The sequence below is a fragment of the Heterodontus francisci genome, chromosome 39 (genome assembly GCF_036365525.1).
Source record: "Heterodontus francisci isolate sHetFra1 chromosome 39, sHetFra1.hap1, whole genome shotgun sequence".
NCBI lineage: Eukaryota > Metazoa > Chordata > Chondrichthyes > Heterodontiformes > Heterodontidae > Heterodontus > Heterodontus francisci.
The window spans coordinates 34,651,761-34,656,752 of NC_090409.1; the positions used below are offsets into that span (position 1 = coordinate 34,651,761).

A 4,992-nucleotide genomic window follows, 5' to 3' on the forward strand; every position below is an offset into this window, starting at 1 on the left:
ACAGCTTTTTCCAGAAGAAAAACAGGAAGGCAAGTAGTCAGAGATGGACAAGCAGATGATTGAGAACATTGAAGTAGAGAGGCCATGTTCAATGCTAGGTTGAGTGGTGGCAATGGATATCAATTTATAGTCATTTGGAAGGATAGTTGTACTGAGGTTGGAAGAGGACTGAAATCAGAGAAGAAAAGGAAAGCTGAGGTAAGATGGAGATTGAAATCATGACTATGAGGAATGATTCAGTTGAGAATTTTGGGGGTGGCAGTGAAGAAGAATTTTCAAAGAACATGAGAAAAGTATCTTTGAAACAGCATCTTTATGAATTTGCTGTCCTTCTGTTGCAACAAGTCACAAATCGATAGTGTCCTGGTCACCAATAAAGTTACTGCCTGTGGAAACAAATATACAAATAATGTTGATTCTAAGTATGTATAATTTCAGTGAAATGTCCTGTTTTTGGGAAATAGCAACAGATTTCATTGCTTATGTGAAGGTGCAATCTATGCTCCTGCAAGGTTAGAGTGGATTGTTGGGTGTGAGATATTACATAAAGCTACTGAATGTACTGGAAAAGATAATGTGAGCTGTGGTCAGGAGGTGAAACTTGTTTGCCTGCTGAAAATTGGAAGTAATTAGGATTTTTTTCTTGTGTCATGTACACTTGGAATGCATGCCTCATAGGGGATAACTTTAATGTAGTTTTAACATAGCTGTATAAAATAATGGCTCTTCAGTGGTGTTGTTCAGCTGTGGATTGATTAGCACAGAAGAGTAGAGCCTTGACAGCACGTGGAGAAACATGATCTGATTGGCCCAAACACAGGTATGTTTTACGAGCTGGGTCTTCAGTGTTGATCAAGAGCATAAACATTGATTTTCCTGCTCTCCTCATCTGGAATGTTAGCGTCTCCCAAACCCCTGCCCACTATCTCATGTGATGTCTGCCAAAGCCCAAAACAAATATGAAACTTACTTTATCAAGATCTTTAGTGCTTGGCACAGGATAGTAGGTTATCTTTAGAAGCAGGGAAGCTCACTAATTGGAAGCTTTACATTGCAATCGTGATTTGAAATCAGCATTCTCCATTGTTACTTTGCATTCTGCTCAATGTCTGAAATCTTTGGTTCAAAACAGCAACATTTAGGGAAACAATCCGAAGATCAATACTCAGCACATTCACAATAAACCCAAACTACATGCGTTATTCTCAAGAAGGGCACAGTATCTGAGTGGACTGTCCACCCAGAAGTCTAGAGTTCAAAGCTCACCATGAAATGTTCTGAAATTGAACTCACCATATCTGGTCATTTGTGAGCTAGCACTGGAAAACTGCTATGAAATTATATTTGTTGTAAAACCCTATGGTCAATGTTAAAATTGTAAATTTTTCTACCCACATACCTCACCAGTTCACTATAAACTGACCGATTCTGCAGTTTTAAGTCCTGTTAAAATAAAAAGGTAGTTGTTAGTTAACAGAAATACAGCGTGGCAATAGAGAACTGAAGTGAAATATAGAATTAAGTGCAAGAAAATGCTTTGAAGGAATACATAAAATAATGTCCTTACCGTGTACGTAGAGTTTTCAGCAAGTGGTTTTGTAGCTCTCTCCTAAAAAAAGCAATTTGGAAAAACAAGTTGTAAACAGGTACACAAGCTGGTGAGGTGGAAAGTGAGGACAAGGGGAACCCGGTCACGGTCTGGGAGGGAGGGGATGGGGTGAGGACAGAAGTGCAGGAAATGAGCCAGACATGGTTGAAGGCCCATTTCTGTCAACCACAGACGTCCTTTATCCTCAACCGAGGATTCCCCCCCACCACTGTGGTTGACAGGGCCCTTTACCTTGTCCAGCCCATTTCCCGCCCTCACCCTTCCCCTCCCTCATAGAACTGTGACAGGGTTCCCCTTGTCCCCTCACTTTCCACCCCACCAGCCTCCACATCCAGATGATCATCCTCCGCCATTTCCACCACCTCCAGCATGATGCCACCACCAAATGCATCTTCCCCTCCTCTCCCCTGTCAGCATTCCAAAGGGATCAATCCCTCCACAACACCCTGGTCCACTCCTCCATTACCCCCGACACCTCGTCCCCTTCCGACGCCACCTTCCCATGCAACCACAGGAGGTATAATACCTGCCCATTTACCTCCTCCCTCCAAGGCCCCAAACACTCCTTCCAGGTGAAGCTGCGTTACACTTGTATTTCTTTCAATTTAGTATACTGTATTCACTGCTCACAATGTGATCTCCTCTATACTGGTGAGTCCAAATGCAGATTGGGTGACCGCTTTGCAGAACACCTCCATTCAGTCCGAAAGCATGACCCCAAGTTTCCGGTTGCCATTTCAACACTCACCCCGCTCTCATGCCAACATTTCTGTCTTTGGCCTGCTCTAGTATTCCAGTGAACATCAACGCAAGCTCGAGGAGCAGCACCTGAGCTTTCAGTTAGGCACTCTGCAGCCTTGCGGACTGAACATTGAGCTCAATAACTTCACGGCATGACTGGCCTTTTTTTAATATTTTATTTTTTTAACCATGTGCCTGCTTTTCATGTAGTTAGAGCTGCTCATTATTCTGCTATTGCCACTCTCTCTGGACTAATGCTTTGTCTTTCACCACAAACATTAACACACTCTTTGCCTTTGTCCCCAGGACAACTTTGTTATTTAATCTCTCCTGCCCTTCTCCTTTGTTCTCTTCCCCCTACCCCCCACCCCTTTACTTGCTTAAAACCTAATTATTTTCCACCCTTTGCCAGTTCTGATGAAAGGTCACTGCCCTGACACTTTTCTTCTCTCTCTACAGAGGCTGCCAGACCTGCTGAGTATTTCCAGCACTTCTAATTTTTATTTTAGATTTCCAGCATCTGCAGTATTTTGCTTTTATTTACACAAGAAAGCTATGTGGTTACTTCAGAATTCAGTATGGCTAGCCTATCATATATCACACAATAAAAGTTAGAACAACTTACCTAAACTGTCTGTCTCCCAAACTAAATTTCAGGAGGTGAATGTTCACTTTTACCACGTGTTGGAAGAAGAGCAATAGTGCACTGAAAACCCATTTTACATACCACTCAATTTTCATTTTCATGGCAAAATTGAAAGTTCACCCCAATATTCCATCTAGCACCAGGAACTTTTTTGAATTGCCTTAAAAACCAATTGGTTCGCTAATGGAGTAAGACAAGAAAGGCTGAAACCCCTAACCCAGTCTGGATTATATAGGACTCCAGTTTACGACATGAACTATGACTTTGATGGTTGTAAATGAGCATAAATTGTCTTTAGCTTAATGAGTTCACCAATGTGATGATGTTAATACAATTATACCAACCTTTTGCGTTCCTGGGGTATTTTCATAGGGCCTTACTGAATTCTCAATGACTGTAGCACAAATGTCTGTGAGAATACAAAATGTATAATCAGCCCTGAAAATATAATCATATAATCATAGAATGACAAAGCATAGAAAGAAACCCTTCAGCCCATCATACCAATACAGGCTCTTTGAAAGAGCTGTCATGTAAATCTGATTCGCCAGCCCCTTTGCCATCACCTTGTTAATAATTTTCCCATCAAGTATTCATCCAATTCCCTTTTGAAAGTTACCAGAGAATTTGCTTCAACCACCCTTTCAGGCAGTACATTCCAGATCAGAACAATTCAGCCTGAAAAACACTCGAATCTTTATCCTCCAGTTACTGAACTTTCTACAACTGGCAACAGTTTCTCATTACTTACTCTGTCACAATGCTTCATGATTTTGAACACCTCTGTTAAATCTCCTCTTTGACTCCTACTCTCTAAAAAGAACAACCCCATCGTCTCCAGGGAACTAAATCCTACATCCATGGTAACATTCTGGTAAATCTCCAATGCAGCCTCTGCAAGGCACTAACGTTAGTCCTAAAACAATGACTATTCTAGATTCCATCAGAATTAGAACAACTGATTTATATGGTAAGAAATTACGGCTTTTAGTTCTTTTTCTTCTGTTGCTGGATTTTTGAGTGGATTCTGTGCTTATCAACTTAAAGGTTACTGGGGTAGTACATTAATTTTACGATTAAAGGGCACAGCTGGAACAGACTTAATCAAGGAATACAAATCAAGTCAACCTACCAAATAACAAGGGTCATTTTGACTTTGTGCATTCGTGTGAAATGAGACAGCAAGTCGGCATTCCATTTTATATTTTTCAAGATAAATCGGGAGAGATATAAAATGGGCTGCTGATTCGCTATCACTCAGACACAAGGGCAAAACTATCCCCAATACTTCATTATGTGGGTGTTAGTGGAGCTGAGTGGCATTACAAATGGAGCGCCTGATTAGTAAACAACAAATGGTTTAGCCTCAGCAAAACTTCCATCTCACGGTCAACTCTGTATGTCTGGATAAATCGATTAGGTCTTGAACTGTTGAAAGGAATACACAAGTTTATGCAAGATGAGAAAATCACCTGAAAAGAGAGACAGAAACAGAGATTGGACATTATAAAAGATTGTTTCCTTTCACCATTCACAATTTAGTGTTGTGTTGAAAACCGGTGTTAAACAGAACGTTGAGTTAAACATGTGTTAATGTCATCTTGTTCCGAACCAGCATGCGATTATTTCTTTTGCATAGTACACAAGAGGGTTAGGTTATCCTCATGTAGGTGCAAACGCAAAGCTTAAGCTTCAAAATCTGTATGATATACAGATATCATAAATTAAATTTCAAATCAACAAGAACTGTTACAATTTTCATTGACACAGCAACCTGGAAATGCTGAAATATTTCACTTACGGTTTACTGTTGAATTAATGTTCGTATCATTTTGCTCCTGTGTTGGACCTTTCATCCTAAACAAATGTGCAACAGACCAAAATGTGAACTTTTCAGGAAGATATTTTATTGCAATGATTAAATATGATCTTCAACAGAAATTCTATTTATAAATGATGAATGAAAACTGTTCTACTAACTGGAAGGAACAAATTT

At 40.2% G+C, this 4,992-nt stretch overlaps 1 long non-coding RNA gene across 1 annotated transcript; it reads right to left on the reverse strand.

Annotated features, from left to right (window-relative positions):
* Nucleotides 1-1,009: 1,009 nt before the first annotated feature.
* LOC137352718 (uncharacterized) lies at nt 1,010-3,399 on the reverse strand. Its single transcript, XR_010969769.1, has 4 exons — nt 3,341-3,399; nt 1,568-1,609; nt 1,400-1,443; nt 1,010-1,116 (listed from the first exon to the last, which is right to left on the reverse strand). It is a non-coding gene; the product is annotated as an uncharacterized lncRNA (long non-coding RNA).
* Nucleotides 3,400-4,992: the final 1,593 nt, after the last annotated feature.